Source organism: Lissotriton vulgaris, chromosome 1_1 (assembly GCF_964263255.1).
Source record: "Lissotriton vulgaris chromosome 1_1, aLisVul1.2, whole genome shotgun sequence".
Classification (NCBI taxonomy): Eukaryota; Metazoa; Chordata; class Amphibia; order Caudata; family Salamandridae; genus Lissotriton; species Lissotriton vulgaris.
In genome coordinates, this window is record NC_141685.1 from 1,907,895,313 (window position 1) to 1,907,913,472 (window position 18,160).

The following is an 18,160-nucleotide window of genomic DNA, read 5'->3' on the forward strand; positions in this document are numbered from 1 at the left end:
TATTACGAGAGCCTTTATAGAAGTGCCCAGGGCGACCGGGGGGAGGAGGCAGCGGCTTTCCTCGATGGCCTTACCCTACCGCGGTTAGATGAAGAGCAAGCGGAGGACTTGGGGAGGGACATTGACTTGGGGGAGATTAGAGGTGCTATCAAGAACATGGCCCGGAATAAGACGCCGGGGATAGATGGATTGCCCATTGAATTCTATAGCAAGTATGTAGACGCCTTAGCGCCGCAGCTTTTATCCGTTTATTAGGAGGCAGGAACTGCAGGTCGGCTTCCCCAATCAATGCGAGAAGCGATAGTAATACCAATACTGAAACCTGACAGAGAGAGTAATAGCCCTGCGTCTTATAGACCTCTCTCCATGCTAACTGCTGACTATAAAATCTTAAGCTCTATATTGGCGGCGAGGCTCTTGTCGCACATGCCCACCCTGATCCACGAGGATCAGAACGGCTTTATCCCTGCCCGGAACACGACGCTTAATATTAGGCGGCTCATCCGCCTCATGGACGACTCGCAGGAGGGATACAGAACCCCATTGGCCCTCTCGGTTGACATCGAAAAAGCGTTCGATAGTCTAGAGTGGGACTATTTATACATGGTCATGGAACGCTTCGGGATGGGAGCGGGTTATATCCGATGGACGAAGGTGCTTTATGCAGCAGCGGTAGCGAGAGTGCGGGTTGGGACCTTGGTTTCCCACCAATACCCGGTGAAGAGAGGCACCCGGCAGGGTTGCTCCCTGTCCCCCCTATTGTTCGCCCTGGCGATTGAACCACTGGCGGCGGAGGCCCGGATGGGGCGGTATTTCGCAGGTGTGCAAGCTAGAGATGAGCGACAGTTTATCTCGCTGTACGCCGATGACCTCCTGTTGTTTCTTGAAAATGACGCAGCAGAGCTCGACGGCGCGGAAGAGCTGCTAGGACGATTTGGTAGGCTCTCGGGGCTGAAGGTCAATTGGGCCAAGGCGAGCCTTTTTCCATTGCGGGAGGGCACCGCCCGGTCAGACCACCGGCCATTGTTTACTTGGGAACCGACTTGTCTCCATTACCTTGGCGTTCATATATATCACTCGGCTGCGGCTTTGTTCGAGGGCAATGTAGAGAGATGTGTACGAGGGCTGAAGGGCAGTATGGCCTTCTGGGCCACGCTTCCACTGTCTATTGCTGGTAGGATAGCCCTCCTGAAGATGGTGGCATTGCCGCGGCTATTATACTACTTCCGGACGCTCCTGATCTGGATTCCCAGTTCCTTTTTCCGACAACTTAGAACCCAGTTAACCACATTCCTGTGGGCGGCGGGTAGATGTAGAGTGGCATTGGCGACACTCACCCGCCCGAAAGATGAGGGGGGTCTGGCAGTCCCAGACTACGAGCTCTACTACCTCGCTGCCCAGCTGCAGGTGTTCACGCAAGAAGTGGCACGAGTTTACCGGGGTCCAGAGGACGGACGACTGCGGGGCACGCCACGGCATGTACTGGCCTACATTGCTTTAAGACAGAAACTTGCTGTTCGGGACTTGACCCTTGAGCAGAACACATTTCGGCAGTGTTGGAACCGGGCGCAGAAGCGAGCGGGGGTAAAGCACCCATATGCCCCGGAGATCCCACTAGGCATGCTGACAGCACTGCCGCACGGGGGCGATTGGTCCCGCCTGCAGCAATGGGAGGAAGCGGGGGTACAGGTAATAGGAGATCTCTTTGAAAACGGGGAGCTCCTCCCGTTCCTAGCCATTCAGGAACGCTTCGACCTCCCACGTGGGGGTTACCTCCTTCACGCAGCGTTAATAAGGGCGATTCAGAAGCACTGGGGAATGGGACTGGCGGAGCCTGAAACGTCTATGGCTTGCCAATACACCATGATGGCAGCGGGAACGATAAAGGCGGTGACTTGTTTATATGACAGGATGCTTCGTAAACGTTTGCCGCCCCTAGAGACGCTAAAACTCAAGTGGGAGACTGACTTGGGCAAGTCCATACCTGACACGACGTGGGCACAATTAGTACGTCGGGCGCGCAACAGCACAAGGAACGCGAGATTTCAAATTATCCACTATTATATATTGCACAGAGCGTACATGAACCCCGGGAGGATTCAGAGATACTTTGGCGCGACTGAAGCGATGTGCCCCCGCTGTACAGCAGAGGGTGCTGAGCTGGTACATATGTTATGGTCTTGCCCGGCCCTTAGGGACTACTGGCAGGACGTAGGAGAGACCCTGAACGAGGTGACGGACCGGACCGTCGACTTTGACCCAGCGGCATGCCTCCTGCATTGGTTCCCACACACCCCCAAAAACAAGCTCTCAAGCAAATTCATAGATATGGGTTTGATGATAGCCAAGCGAGAGATAACTAGGAACTGGAAGGCAAGGATGGGCCCAACGCACAGGAGGTGGTACAACGAATTTTTGAAATGGGCGGCTTGCGATAGCACATATAGGTACCAGATGGCGCGCAGGACCACTAACACGAGGGCGCTGGAACAAGCGACGGCCTGGGAGATACTAGTGCAGAACCTCAGGGATAGTGGGGTGGAAGATGAACTGGAGGTCCTTAGCGCAGACAGGGGCAGCAATTTACAGTAATCGAGAGGGAAGAGAGCCAGTAGACGGAGACGACTGACGACCAAGCCTAGACGTACACATCAAGCGACCCTTGAGCGGATGGTGGGGGGAGGGGCATAGAGAGGGAGGTTTTCTTTCTTTTTTTTTTTTTTCCTTTTTTATTAGGTTGAGGGGGGACTTAAAGGGGAGTTCTTTAGAATACTTAGAAGAGAACCTAAAAGTAGACACACACACCCTACTGCGAGATGCTACTCCTGTAGCATTGACACCGGGCATGTGAGAGCTGCAAATTTGTCGCCGCCCGGCATTCGGGATGTGGGCCTGCAGGCTGTGTAAATTGGGAGGTGGAATACTATGCTACGGCATCCTGAATAATACTGTATATGTATGAATATTGGCCTGAATATTGTGTGTCTACAATAAAAATTACTTTAAAAAAAAAATGAAGTTATGAAAGAAAATAGTCTTTAAAACGAGTAGGAAGGGAACAATTCCTGTGACTCCTAGCTGTAATAAATGAGGAAACAGTAGAAGTGCTAGTACCAACAGGAGAATCAACACTAGCATCAAAGTGAGGTTCCACAACATTTGATTCTTCAACAAAATTGGAATTGTGATCTGCAATGTGAACACAAGGAACATTAACAAGAGAGTGATCATCAGAAGTTGCACCTAAAGGGAAAAAAGAGCAAGAGGAAGAATCATTGACATACTTAGAAGTGGAAATCTTTCTCGCCTGTTCTGGAGTAAGCTTTACAATAACACGCTTATTCCACCACCCTTTCCGGTCAAGAAAAAGAGACCCCTTAGAAACTTTGAGAACTTGAGTGGGTAAAGAAAAGGTTGAAAAACCTTTCTTAACCCTGCTATGAAACTTCACCATAACCCAGTCCCCAACATTAAAAACTTGATCTGAAGAAAGGATTTTTGAATTGAAGTTCTTTTCTTGAGTTACTTGTTTGGATGCAACATTTCCTTTGACAATTTCCCTGTCATGACAAGCCAAACAAGATTTGTCCTTAGTCTGCAAGTCTTTTATCCAAGACGGGCAAATATTACCATTTGGATTCCTTTTCCTCAAAAGCCTAAAAGGGGAAATTCCAGTAGTACTGTAGGAAGGGGGAGGCTCTAATTGGCGCAGTGCAACACTAGCGACAAGCAGGGACTCTCTCTTCCTCGTCAGGGCTGAGGGTTACCTTCCAGACAACCTCTGCTTACCCTCTAGGTAGTGTGGCTTAAGCAGTCGTAGGCTAATCCTTGGGGCACATAGGGTTAAACACTTGCAATATTACACCTTCACAACCAACCCACCACACAACGAGACCAGACTGTATTCTGTAAAAATATATATCTTTATATAGATTTTGAGCAGGCTTGTGAATACAGTCAACGTACTTTACGGTATCGGGTTCAAATTACTTAGTTCAAGTTGCCACAGTTCTTTCTAGCAATAAGCGTTCTCTTAGGGCCCTCAGGCCGGTGTCAACAAAGTTCTTGTGGAGCCGGCGGCTTCCAGGGGATCTGTCCCACGTCGCGTTGCCTTCCCGGGGTCGCTGTTCGTTGCGGCTCTCAGCCGAGCAGTTCACGGGTCGTCCGGGGCAGCGGTGTTCTGTGGCGGCCGGGTCCTCTCCTCGTCGTCCGCTCCGACCCTGGAGGCGGCGGCTGTGTGGTGGCGGCAAGTGGCAGTACGGTCCCCAAGTGCAGGACGTACCCAGCCAAGTGCCGGTGCAGCTGTGCGCTCACAGCTGAGCTGTCTGGCCAGATACCGACCTAGTGGATTCTCACAGGGCAACTGTCCGTCTTTGCAAGTGGATTGGCTGCTCGTGGCGCAGTCAACTCGAGAGCTTGGACCGGACGGGTCCTCCTTCGCTTTGCTCTCGGGCTCCCGGTGCAGTTGCGGTCACGGTGTTCGGGCCAGCGGCGGCTGGTCCTTACTTTGCTTTCGCTGTTGCTTTGGGCCCCGGTCACGGTGGTCAGGTGGATGTCGTTGCCTTGGAGGAGATTCCTCCGTCGGTACTGCAGCGATAAGCAGCACACACACAGTCGCTTTCTTCAGGGTGTAGCGCCCACTGGTCCTGGGGCACTGGTCAGGGGGCAAGTTCAGTTTGCAAGCCCTTGGAGATCTTTTAGCAGAGTTTGGCACAAAGTAAAGCAAAAGTCTTCTCGCAGTCTTTCCTTCTTCCTCTCCTTCGGCAGCAAGGCACCAGACACAGGCAAGAGTCAGCACCCTTCCTTGTCTCTCACGGTCCTTCTCGTCGGGCAGAGTTCCTTCTGTAGCCCAAACAGGATCTAATTTTCAAGGAGCAGGGCTCCTTCTTTTATAGGCCATTTCTTTTGTTCTCGCAGGCCAGGGGGGCCTTTGCATAGCCACTCTCAGTCCTTGAGTACCCTGGTGGGTGTACTCCGGCTTCTGCTTTCAGTGTGAGGGGCAGGCGCATCAGACGCCCCACAGGAGGTGGAGCCAGCATTGTGCAGACAGGGGCGGCCAGAGTACCTTGTTGATGGGGGCTTCGCCCTTCCTGGGCCAGGTGCCGGCTGAGTCATCGGTCGCTCCCCAGGAGGGTGGAGCCAGCATTGTGGTGGCAGAGCACAGCTACTGTTCGAGTCAAGAGGCACTCCTACCTCCCACTAAGGTGTAATCTGCGCATTCACCACCTGTCATCCCCCCAGCCCTGTCACTCACACGTCCCAGACAGTCAGATACACATACCAGCAGAGGCGGGCTGAAATGGTTAGGCAAGCAAAGGCTAACTTTCTAAAAGTAGCATTTGCAAACCCAGGATACTAAAATAAACTTTACTAAAAGAAATATTTTATCATCCTGAGTTCAGGCATACTAAACACGACTCGCTACCATGCTCCTTGAGCCTGCTGGGATTATAGGGCGTAATAATTCCAGCAGCTCAGTCTGGCCTAATGGAGCAGGTAGCCTTCAATAGTGAAATACGGTTTTGGTTGTAAGTCACTACTAGGACATGCCACACACATCAGGGCTTGTCCTACCTTACACCTACAACGCACCCTGCCCGCAGGCCTACCATAGGGGTGACTAATGTGTAGTCAAGGGAAGGTTCGGGGCTGGCAAGTGGGTGCACTTGCCCAGCTAGCGTGACAGTACGAGACCGCACGCGGGTTCTGCGGTCGCAGTTCCCAGACACATCTTTACGGCTGCTTCGGTGGGTGGCGCAACCAGCGCTGCAGGCCCACCAGCAGTATTGGCATCTACAAGCCCCGGCACTCTCTAGTGCACTTTACTAGGGACTAACAGTAAATCCAATGAACCAATCATGGATACCAATCGCATGTACAATTTACAGTCGGGAGCACTTGCACTGCGGCACGGGTCAGCCGTGGCGCAGTGCCCTAAGTATCGGAAAACCAGCAAAACATCGGAGGCACATCAGCAAAAAGTGGAAGGGAGACTCACGCCAAGGTGCCAGGTCTAACATGTGTCCCCTCCAGCTGAAATGTGGGGGGAACTACCCTTCCCCAGGGAGTTCCACATCACTAAGGCGGAAAAATCTGGACAGACCGTCAGCGCGGGCGTGATCGGTGCCAGGGCGGTGTTCCACCGTAAAGTCCATACTCTGTAGAGAAATGGACCACCTCAACAGTTTCGGGTTCTCACCCCTCATTTGCATCAACCATCTGAGGGGCCTGTGGTCCGTCTGAACTCGGAAGTGAGACCCAAACAAGTAGGGTCTTAGCTTCTTCAGCGCCCAGACCACAGCAAATGCTTCACGCTCTATTGCACTCCACCTACTTTCCCGTGGAAGTAACCTCCTACTTATGAAGGCTACGGGTTGGTCAAAGCCCTCCTCAGTCATCTGTGAAAGAACAGCCCCTACACCATGCTCTGAAGCGTCTGTTTGCACTATGAATTCCTTGGAGAAATCAGGAGCCAGGAGCACGGGCGCCGTGCACATGGCAGTCTTCAGGGTGTCAAAAGCCTTCTGACAGGTGTCAGTCCAAATCACATTCCTGGGCTGCTTCTTCGAAGTCAGCTCTGTCAAGGGGGTCACGATCGTGCCATAGCCCTTGACAAACCTCCTGTAATACCCAGTGAGCCCCAGGAAGGCTCTCACTGCAGTCTGGGTCTTGGGGGGTTCCCAAGCCAGGATGGTCTCAATTTTGGGCTGCAAGGGTGCTACCTTGCCACTCCCAACTTGGTGTCCCAAGTACACCACGGAACCCTGCCCAATCTGGCACTTGCTTGCCTTGATTGTGAGGCCTGCTCTGCGCAGGGCCATCAACACTTCCCAGAGGTGTCGCAGGTGTTCTGGCCAGGTGCCACTGAACACCACAATGTCATCCAGGTAGGCGGCACTGAACTCATCCAGCCCAGCCAGCACCTGGTTGACCAATCTCTGAAAGGTGGCAGGGGCATTCTTCATTCCAAATGGCATAACCCGGAACTGGAAATGCCCATCTGGTGTAGAGAATGCCGACCTCTCCTTTGCCCCATCGGTCAAGGCGATCTGCCAGTACCCAGACGTTAAATCAAATGTACTCAGGAACTTAGCAGCCCCCAGCCGATCAATGAGCTCATCAGCTCTGGGGATGGGGTGCGCGTCAGTCTTCGTGACTGAATTGAGTCCTCTGTAGTCCACACAGAACCGGAGTTCGGGTGTGGCACCCGGCGCAGCAGCCTTCGGAACCAAGACCACGGGGCTGGACCAAGGACTGCTGGAAGACTCAACCACCCCGAGGGCAAGCATCTTGGAGACCTCCTCCTTGATGCAGGCCCGGACCCTGTCAGTCACCCTGTAAGCCTTATGCTTCACAGGTAAGCTGTCTCCAGTGTCCACATCATGGACGCACCAATCTGTGACACTCGGAACCAGGGAGAACAGATCTGGAAACTGCCCCAGCAACTGGCGGCAGTCTTCCTGTTGTTCGGCGGTCAGGGTGGGTGAGAGGTTAACTCCATCCACTGACCCATCTTTCTCACAGGCCACCAAGAGGTCAGGAAGAGGCTCCGACTCCTCCTCCATCCCGTCATCAGTTGCCAATAACATGCCCACTTCGGACCTTCGCAAGTGGGGCTTTAGGCGGTTGACATGTAGGACCCGCAAAGGGTTCCTGGGCGTCTTCATGTCCACCAAGTATGTCACGGGGCTCTTGCGCTCCACAACCTCAAATGGGCCTGTCCACTATCTTGAAGGGCACAGGGCTCCACTGGGGCCAGGACATACACCTCTTGTCCAGGCTGAAGCTCGACCAGAGTGGCATTCTGGTCGTACCACCGCTTCATTTCCTCCTGGCTCGCTTCCAGATTTGCCTCGGCAAGTTGTCTGAAGCGTCTGGTCTGGTTTCTGAAGGCCAGCATGTAGCTATATACATTCTGGGGAGGTTTCCTGGGAGATTGCTCCCAGCCTTCCTTTACCAAACTCAGCGATCCTCTCACGGGGTGACCGTACAGCAGCTCAAAGGGGCTGAACCCTAGGGACTTCTGTGGCACCTCGCGATATGCAAAGAGTAGGCATGGTAAGAGGACGTCCCACTTACGCCTCATCGGACCTTCTAGGCCCATGATCATGCCTTTCAGGGTTCGGTTGAATCTCTCAACCAACCCGTTACCTTGGGGATGGTAAGGCGTGGTGAACTTATACGTTACGCCACACTCTTGCCAAAGGGACTTCATATACTTGGATATGAAATTGGTTCCCCTGTCGCTCACCACCTCTAGAGGGAATCCCACTCGTGAGAAAATTCCCATCAGTGCACGTCCCACCACGGGGGCCGTCACGGTCCTCAGAGGGATGGCTTCAGGGTACCGGGTGGCATGATCCACCAAGACCAGGATGAACCTGTTGCCCATGGCTGTCTTGGGGTCCAGAGGCCCAACGATGTCAATACCCACTCGCTGGAATGGCGTACCGACCACAGGGAAGGGTTGGAGGGGAGCCTTGTTCTTCCCTCCCGTCTTCCCACTTGCCTGGCAAGTCGGACAGGTTCTGCAATGAGCATCTGAACTCTTATGCATTTGGGGCCAGTAAAAGTGGGTGACAAGCCTGTCATAGGTCTTGTCCATCCCCAAATGTCCTGCTAAAGGCACATCGTGAGCCAGACCCAGTAGGAAGGCTCTGAACTTCTGGGGTACCACCAGCACACGGGCTGACCCAGGTTCAGCAGCCTTAGGCTCTGAATACAGGAGGTCGTTCTCCCAGTACACATAATGTGTTTTGGCCTGAACACCATTGGCCTGGTCTGCAGCCTGCTGCCGCATACCCACGAGAGAAGGGCATTCTTTCTGCTCCTTGCAGAATTCCTCCCTGGAGGGTCCTCCTTCTTGCTGCCAATGGGTCAGCTCAGGCAGGTCCCCCAGTTCGGCGATCTGTTCCCCTGTAGGCTCCAGGGCATCCCCCTCAAGGTCTGCTTCCTCCTGGACCGTGGGAACTTCAGGGGCCGGTTTCCCGCGCCCCCTGCGCCTTCTCCCTAAGGCCGGTTCCTGGGCCTCTCCTTCAGGCCCCAGGACCTCTTGATCACCCCTACTGGCTGCCATCGACCGGGTGGTCACGCACGCCCAGTCAGGCAGACCCACCATCCGTAGGTGAGTCATCTTCTCCACCTTTTCCCAAGGGGAGTGCTCCAAGTCATTCCCTAGCAAACAGTCAACAGGCATGGTTTTTCTTACACAGACCTGCAGAGTACCAGAGACCCCCCCCCACTCGAAGGGAACTTGAGCCATCGAACACTGACTCTCAGAATTATCAGCGTTGATAACCCTACAGTAGGCATGGGGTACAACCTGCTCTTGAGACACCAGGTGCTGCCTCACTGCAGTCACACTGGCTCCTGTGTCTCTAAGAGCCTCAGCTTCCTTACCATTGATGATCACCACCTGCCCATATTTCTTAGTGTTAGAGGGCAGGTAGTTCGTAGGGATCATCTCACTGTCTCCTAGCGAGACTAGGGTCATGTGAACGGGATCTCCACCCCCCGGGATCATCACTTCTTCTCCTAAGTGAACACTAGTCACTTGACGGGGCGGAGCACCAGTGGGTGCGGGTTTTCCAAACAGGCGACACTTGGGGTCACTGGATATGTGCCCCGGCTCGCCACATTTGAAACAATTGAAGGGCCCCTTTGGAACAGGTTTACCTGTCGGGGCCCCATTCTGCTTCGGGGGTGGGGGAGGCTGAGAACCCTGCTGCGGGCTCCCCTGGGAACTACTTTGGGGGCCTTTTTGGAACCCTTTCTGTTTTCCCCCCTTGTCCCCCCCACTCTTCTGCTGGGGACCCTGCCCACTCTTGGCGGAGTCTCCCACAGGCCCCTTGTGGACCCTGGTGCTGAGCCAGCGGTCCGCCTCCTCAGCAAGCTTCCTCGGGTTGGACAGCTTGCTATCGATCAGGTGTTGGCGTAACTCAGGAAAACAGTGATCAGACAAGTGCTCCCATGCAATCAAATCAAAGAGACCTTGAAAATCATTCACTTTGCTACCCTTCACCCAACCATCCAGTGCTCTGCAAAAGTAAGTCACATACTCCACATACGTATTCCCAGGCCGCTTAGTACATCCCCTAAACTTCTGTCTATACATTTCAGGGGTAAGCCCGTACCTGTTCATTAAAGCTTCTTTCATGTGGGAATAGGATCTCTGATTCTCAACGGGCAAGTCTAGCAAGGTATCTCTCCCTTCGCTAAGGAACCTTCCCCACAACCCCGCTCCCCAATCCTTGTCAGGGACCCGGTGGGAGGACATGGCTACCTCGTATGCCCTAAACCACTGTCCTATGTCATCCCCCTTAAAGAACTCTTTAACTACGTCCTTCGGGATGTGCACTCTTGACTCTACCTGCACTGGTGATGTGCTGCCACCAGAGGGAGGACGATCCAAATCTCTCTCCTTGAGACTGATCTCCCTCATTTTCACTTCATAATCCATTTGGTGCTTTCGCTCTTCCAGCGCCATTCTTTTGGTTTCAAGCTCCAGTTGGATTTTCAATTCTGCCAGCTTCCTCTCATGATTCCTTGTTTCCTTCCTGTCTGCCAGCTCCTCTGGCGACAGGCCTTTACCAAAGCTGTGCACGCTGTCTTGTCGTTCGAGATCCACCAGATCCCCAAGTGCATTCTGCTCCTCCGTTGCATCTTGCTCCGCGAGGGCATCTTGATCCTCTGGGGCCTTTCTGGACTCTACCCAGGCTTTCAGGGCCTTGTAGAATTCTGGCTTATTCTTGCAACCAGCGTGCGGAACCTTGAGTTTCTTACAGAAAAACTTCAGCTCGGTCTTTGAGTATTTATCCAGCTTCGCGGCGTCCCACTCGACCTCAAACACCTCCGAGGTCGTGGACTCCGCTCCATCCAGGCTCTTCGTGCCTGGCATGGTTTCCACCCTCGGAATCTTCTTTCGGCAAAATTCAAAAAGCAAAGTCTGTGGCTAAGTAACTGGACCGTAATCCCTGTGTAGTGGTCAGAAGCTCAGGTATAGATATCGCAAGTGTAAATTCGAAAATCCTCACCGCTGCGTCCAATGTAGGAAGGGGGAGGCTCTAATTGGCGCAGTGCAACAATAGCGACAAGCAGGGACTCTCTCTTCCTCGTCAGGGCTGAGGGTTGCCTTCCAGACAACCTCTGCTTACCCTCTAGGTAGTGTGGCTAAGCAGTCGTAGGCTAATCCTTGGGGCACATAGGGTTAAACACTTGCAATATTACACCTTCACAACCAACCCACCACACAACGAGACCAGACTGTATTCTGTAAAAATATATATCTTTATATAGATTTTGAGCAGGCTTGAGAATACAGTCAACGTACTTTACGGTATCGGGTTCAAATTACTTAGTTCAAGTTGCCACAGTTCTTTCTAGCAATAAGCGTTCTCTTAGGGCCCTCAGGCCGGTGTCAACAAAGTTCTTGTGGAGCCGGCGGCTTCCAGGGGATCTGTCCCACGTCGCGTTGCCTTCCCGGGGTCGCTGTTCGTTGCGGCTCTCAGCCGAGCAGTTCACGGGTCGTCCGGGGCAGCGGTGTTCTGTGGCGGCCGGGTCCTCTCCTCGTCGTCCGCTCCGACCCTGGAGGCGGCGGCTGTGTGGTGGCGGCAAGTGGCAGTACGGTCCCCAAGTGCAGGACGTACCCAGCCAAGTGCCGGTGCAGCTGTGCGCTCACAGCTGAGCTGTCGGGCCAGATACCGACCTAGTGGATTCTCACAGGGCAACTGTCCGTCTTTGCAAGTGGATTGGCTGCTCGTGGCGCAGTCAACTCGAGAGCTTGGACCGGACGGGTCCTCCTTCCCTTTGCTCTCGGGCTCCCGGTGCAGTTGCGGTCACGGTGTTCGGGCCAGCGGCGGCTGGTCCTTACTTTGCTTTCGCTGTTGCTTTGGGCCCCGGTGACGGTGGTCAGGTGGATGTCGTTGCCTTGGAGGAGATTCCTCCGTCGGTACTGCAGCGATAAGCAGCACACACACAGTCGCTTTCTTCAGGGTGTAGCGCCCACTGGTCCTGGGGCGCTGGTCAGGGGGCAAGTTCAGTTTGCAAGCCCTTGGAGATCTTTTAGCAGAGTTTGGCACAAAGTAAAGCAAAAGTCTTCTCGCAGTCTTTCCTTCTTCCTCTCCTTCGGCAGCAAGGCACCAGACACAGGCAAGAGTCAGCACCCTTCCTTGTCTCTCACGGTCCTTCTCGTCGGGCAGAGTTCCTTCTGTAGCCCAAACAGGATCTAATTTTCAAGGAGCAGGGCTCCTTCTTTTATAGGCCATTTCTTTTGTTCTCGCAGGCCAGGGGGGCCTTTGCATAGCCACTCTCAGTCCTTGAGTACCCTGGTGGGTGTACTCCGGCTTCTGCTTTCAGTGTGAGGGGCAGGCGCATCAGACGCCCCACAGGAGGTGGAGCCAGCATTGTGCGGACAGGGGCGGCCAGAGTACCTTGTTGATGGGGGCTTCGCCCTTCCTGGGCCAGGTGCCGGCTGAGTCATCGGTCGCTCCCCAGGATGGTGGAGCCAGCATTGTGGTGGCAGAGCACAGCTACAGTTCGAGTCAAGAGGCACTCCTACCTCCCACTAAGGTGTAATCTGCGCATTCACCACCTGTCATCCCCCCAGCCCTGTCACTCACACGTCCCAGACAGTCAGATACACATACCAGCAGAGGCGGGCTGAAATGGTTATGCAAGCAAAGGCTAACTTTCTAAAAGTAGCATTTGCAAACCCAGGATACTACAATAAACTTTACTAAAAGAAATATTTTATCATCCTGAGTTCAGGCATACTAAACACGACTCGCTACCATGCTCCTTGAGCCTGCTGGGATTATAGGGCGTAATAATTCCAGCAGCTCAGTCTGGCCTAATGGAGCAGGTAGCCTTCAATAGTGAAATACGGTTTTGGTTGTAAGTCACTACTAGGACATGCCACACACATCAGGGCTTGTCCTACCTTACACCTACAACGCACCCTGCCCGCAGGCCTACCATAGGGGTGACTAATATGTAGTCAAGGGAAGGTTCGGGGCTGGCAAGTGGGTGCACTTGCCCAGCTAGCGTGACAGTACGAGACCGCACGCGGGTTCTGCGGTCGCAGTTCCCAGACACATCTTTACGGCTGCTTCGGTGGGTGGCGCAACCAGCGCTGCAGGCCCACAAGCAGTATTGGCATCTACAAGCCCCGGCACTCTCTAGTGCACTTTACTAGGGACTAACAGTAAATCCAATGAACCAATCATGGATACCAATCGCATGTACAATTTACAGTCGGGAGCACTTGCACTGCGGCACGGGTCAGCCGTGGCGCAGTGCCCTGAGTATCGGAAAACCAGCAAAACATCGGAGGCACATCAGCAAAAAGTGGAAGGGAGACTCACGCCAAGGTGCCAGGTCTAACAAGTACTATGAGGAGTAACCAAATAAGACCACAATTTGCCCCTTAGAAATTCTTCCACATCCATACTAGAGGCAACAGCAGTCTGGATTCCTTCCTTAAAAAACGTATTCATTCTTTCTATTAAACCATTCGAGGAAGGCGAATATAGCGCTACTCTAAGGTGTTTAATGTCATATAATTTTAAAAATGTTTCAAAAGAAGAAGAACAAAAATGAGAGCCATTATCGCTTACTAATTCCCTAGGAGGACCCTCAGAAAGAAATATTTTACTCAAAAATTTTATAACCACTGCAGAACTAGGGTTTTCACAGAACTCAAAAACACACCACTTCGAATGGTAATCAATCAAAGACATTATGTAGCGCTTATCACTAGGCAAAATTTCCCAAGGACCAGAAAAGTCAATGGCTAACTTTTGCCACGCCTCCTCAGGAAATGGAACCGTATGTAAAGGTAACTGGGGTGTCTTCCAATGCTTGTCCGAAATCAAGCATGTGGAACAAGAATCAATCCAATTGGTAACGTCCCTATCTAAGCCAGGCCACCAAAAATGCTCCTTTAACTTCCTGGAAGTACCACCAATACCTAAGTGTCCTTGATGAGCAAAGTCAAAAAGTCTTTTGCGAATGCTCAAAGGCGGAACACATAAATCACCCCTGAAAATGACATCATTTACAATTGTGAGTTCTTCTGAAACCTGTGCAAAAACTTTCAATGAGGCAGGGAGTGCACAAATTTTGGGCCAACCTGAAACAATCAAGTTTTTAACACCAACCAAAACCATATCTTCAGATCAACTCTTCAACCAATCAGCCTCTGAAATGCAAAAAGGTGAAAGCACTAATTCCTCTATAGATGCTACAACACATTCAACATCATCAATAACATCATTTTCCTCACCATCTTTCTCCAAACTCAGTCTCAAAAGAGCATCCGCCCTTAAATTATTACCACCAGATATGTGTTTGATGGTGAAATTGTATTCATGCAACTTTGATAATATTCGAACAAGTCTGGAAGAAGCCTTGCCTGTTCCGTTACCATTGAGGAGATGTAACAAAGGCTTATGATCACTAAGAAGCGTAAAATGTGAACCCCAGATGAATGTTTTAAATTTTTCAACAGCCCAGGAACAGGCAAGGGCTTCCCTTTCGATGGTACTGTAATGTGACTCAGCCACATTCAAAGCCCTGGAAGCAAAACCTACAGTATTTTCTTTATAACTGCTCCTTTGAGTAAGTACTGCACTAAACCCTTTTTGACTAGCGTCAACTGCAATGGTGCATTGTAAGCTAGGATTGAAAGATGACAAAGCAGTTGCTTCTACTATAACTTTTTTTTATCGTGTCAAAAGAGTTGTTAGCCTCCTCAGACCAAGTAAACTTCACATCTTTTTTAAGTAAGACACGAAAGGGTTGAACAAACTGAGAATAATTCTGAATAAATTGTGGATAGTATTCAGCTAGACCCAGGAACGACCTGAGAGAATCCTTGTCTTTTGGAATGACAACATTAGAAATTGCCTTTGTCAAACAGACTTTCGGTTTGATACCATGAGCAGAAATACTGTGACCAAGGTAATGCTCCAAAAGGAGTTATGAACGTAGTAAGTTCAGAAGAGGACTTCGAGAGAGGAATCTGATAGTACGCACTCCTGAGGTCCAAAAGTGTAAACATTTTCGATTCTGAAATACCCGTTAACAACTCCTGAATATTGGGCAATGGATGGCAACCCACAATAATATTCTGATTAAGAGAACGTAAGTCTGCACACAAACGAATGGATGAATCTTTTTTCTTAACTACGACAATAGGACTAACCCATAGGGAAGAATTAGTTCGGACAATGATGACTTCCAAAACTAATTTGTCCAACACTTTCTTAAGTTCATCCCTCACATTCAAAGGAATATTTCTTAACTTATGACAAACAGGAATGGCATTGGGTTTAAGCCTAATTAGATGCTCAAAATCTTTAATGTAGCCAACAGATTCCTTGAATACCTCTGGAAATTCAGATATTAAACCATGGACCTCCATATTTTCTTCATCAGCTACATTAAAAATTGATGTCTCATTAACTTGAACAGGCGTATCTGATCCTGGTACAAATTTTTATCCCATTTTAGCCAGGTCCTGCCACCCAACAATGTATTTGCCATTGATCGCTACATAGACCTTTGTTGTAGTGCACCTACCTAAGCATTCAATCTTAGTTACAAAATACCCCAACATATCAATACTATTCCCATTATAATCTTTAGGAATGATATCTAGAGGCAAAAGAGTCACTTTTCTACTCCAACGCTCGTTAAATAAAACATCGGAGATGATGGTAACTGGTGCTCCAGAATCTGCCATCATGTCCAATTTTACATTGTCAACAATTACATCACAAGTAGGATCTTTAACACGTTCACTGTCATGAGCAATTTCAACTAAATCAATTGATAACATTTTCCTTTCAGATGAATTATTGCAATATTTCACATCTTCAACAGAATTAATGTGAACATCATCAAATGAAGATTGTAGGGATGAAACATCAACATTAGAAACATTGGCATGAGAATTTTCAAATGAGGAAAGAGAGGAAAGATTATTAATTCTAACTGTTTTCCTGTTCCTACAAACTATATTGAAGTAACCAGTTCTACTACAAAAAGTACACTTTTTTCCTAATGCAGGACAGGTAGGACTGTTGCTCAGATGGTTTTTGGAACCACATCTAAAACAGTATGAGTTAACCTTTCTTTGAAAAGGCTTAAATGAAGGATTCTTTTGAAGGACAGCATTGATCTGAATGTCTTTATCTGGTTGAAGCATATTTCCATCAGTGATGCATCTTGAGGAAACTATCGACCTTTCAACACTCTTTGCCATTTCTAAAACTTCATTTAAAGTTGGGTCGCGACAACTTAATATTCTTTCCTGTATTTTCTTGTGATAACAATTGTACACAAATTGATCTCTGAGGACGGTATCCAGATATGCCCCAAAATTACACTCTACAGCCAAATTTCTTAAAACAGAGATAAAGTCCTCAACAGATTCATCCTGTTGTTGTTTCCTTCTCATGAAGTTAAAACGTTCCATAATGACGCTGGGTTGTTCTAAGAATTTTTTATTTAGTCTTAAAATTGCGTCTGTAAACACATTCCATCCATCTCCATTACCAGGTGGTGGTTCAGAAATCGGAAGATTATTAAAAATCTCTTTCCCAGTAGTTCCCAAATGACTGTATAAAATAGCCAATTTTCTTTTTGCAGAATATTCATCTGCTCCAATCGCCACTAAATAATTCTCAAACCTTTTGTACCATAATTTCCATGCCTCTTTTGGTTTACCTGGAGTAGGCAGGAAATGATTTAAATTAACGATTTGTTGATTAGTGGCCATTATAAATAAATAAATAAATTTAAATCCTTTGTCAAAACTTCAGAAAATTATTAAAGCTTGTTTTCTTTTAATAAAACAAAGTTCTCCAAAGTAGTACTTGTTTGTACTAAATAAATTACTCAAATGTCTTGTTTTGAAAATAAAATTGAAGAAAATACCTTTTAAAACGAAGAAATCACACTCGGAAACGCTCACCGTGAACCATTACCATGGAAACAGCTTCTTTAGTAAAACCAAGATGGCCACCGGAGCGTGAATGAGCGTGGTGACGTCACTATGAGTCATTGCATTGACATAGTTATTCGCGTCATAGGTTGCTCCACAAATCATTCGCTCCGCTTGCTGAAGTCAGGAAAACCAATAAAAATGCGTCAAAAAGTCGACTTTGTGCTCAGGGAGAGCAGGTTTCTGACATGAAGATGTAGAGATTGGATCCGAGGTTCCGATGTGAGACGTTTCTCTGAAGGAGGTATTTGAAGTATTTTTGTGCAAAAATAGTAAAATGCCGCCAAAAGAATATTCCTTGTCGCCAAAATGTAAAGTTGGAATGAAGGCAATAAAGACGTTTAAACTATAAGAATAGTTTATTCCAACATTGGCAGCATAATACAGGAGCACGACCAAACAGGATGAAGACCAACAGCTGAATGCAGTGAAAACAGTTAAGCATCCAGAAGAAGGTTGTTCCACGAGCGATGTACTTTTGAAGAGAAACATTCTCTTCAAAAGTGCACGGAACTAACAAACATAATAGGATGAAAACATGGAGCACGCCTGAGCGTGCCAGAAACATATCAAAAGAAGCACTTACTTGTACACCACACCCCACTATCTCACATCTCTACGCGGCATCTTACTGGGCGGGGTTGTGTTGGCCACAGCGCTCTCTCCTCCTGGCGGTTTCCCTGGTGTTGCTAGGCGACACCTAGTGTCCTGCGGTGTCGAAGAAGCAGCTCCTTGGGCAGGCAACTTCTTCCTGCATGGCTTAAATAACTTCCAAACACGGAGAGCCCAACACTCTCAGCAGGACAGCCACAGCGCTCAAAGCAGAAACCAACTCGGGGCTCTGGAGGTTTCAGCGTGCCGCTTCCAAAGGAAGAGATCTTGAGATCGCAGGGCATATGGAGCTCGGTGAAAATAATGCCCCCAGAGCGCCGGCAAAGCCCCAAATTCGCTGGGCTCAGTGAAGGTGATAAATATGCCCCAGAGTGTGGGCAGATCCCCAAACACACAGGGCTCAGTGACAGTGAAGCACACAGGGCATATATCCCTGAGTTTCTCAGAACAGGAGGCCAGCACCGTGGCCCTTGGAGAGTTCTTTACAAGCAGGATACCACAGCAGGGTCAAAAGAGTCAGTCAAAGTCAAAGTAGTCGATAAT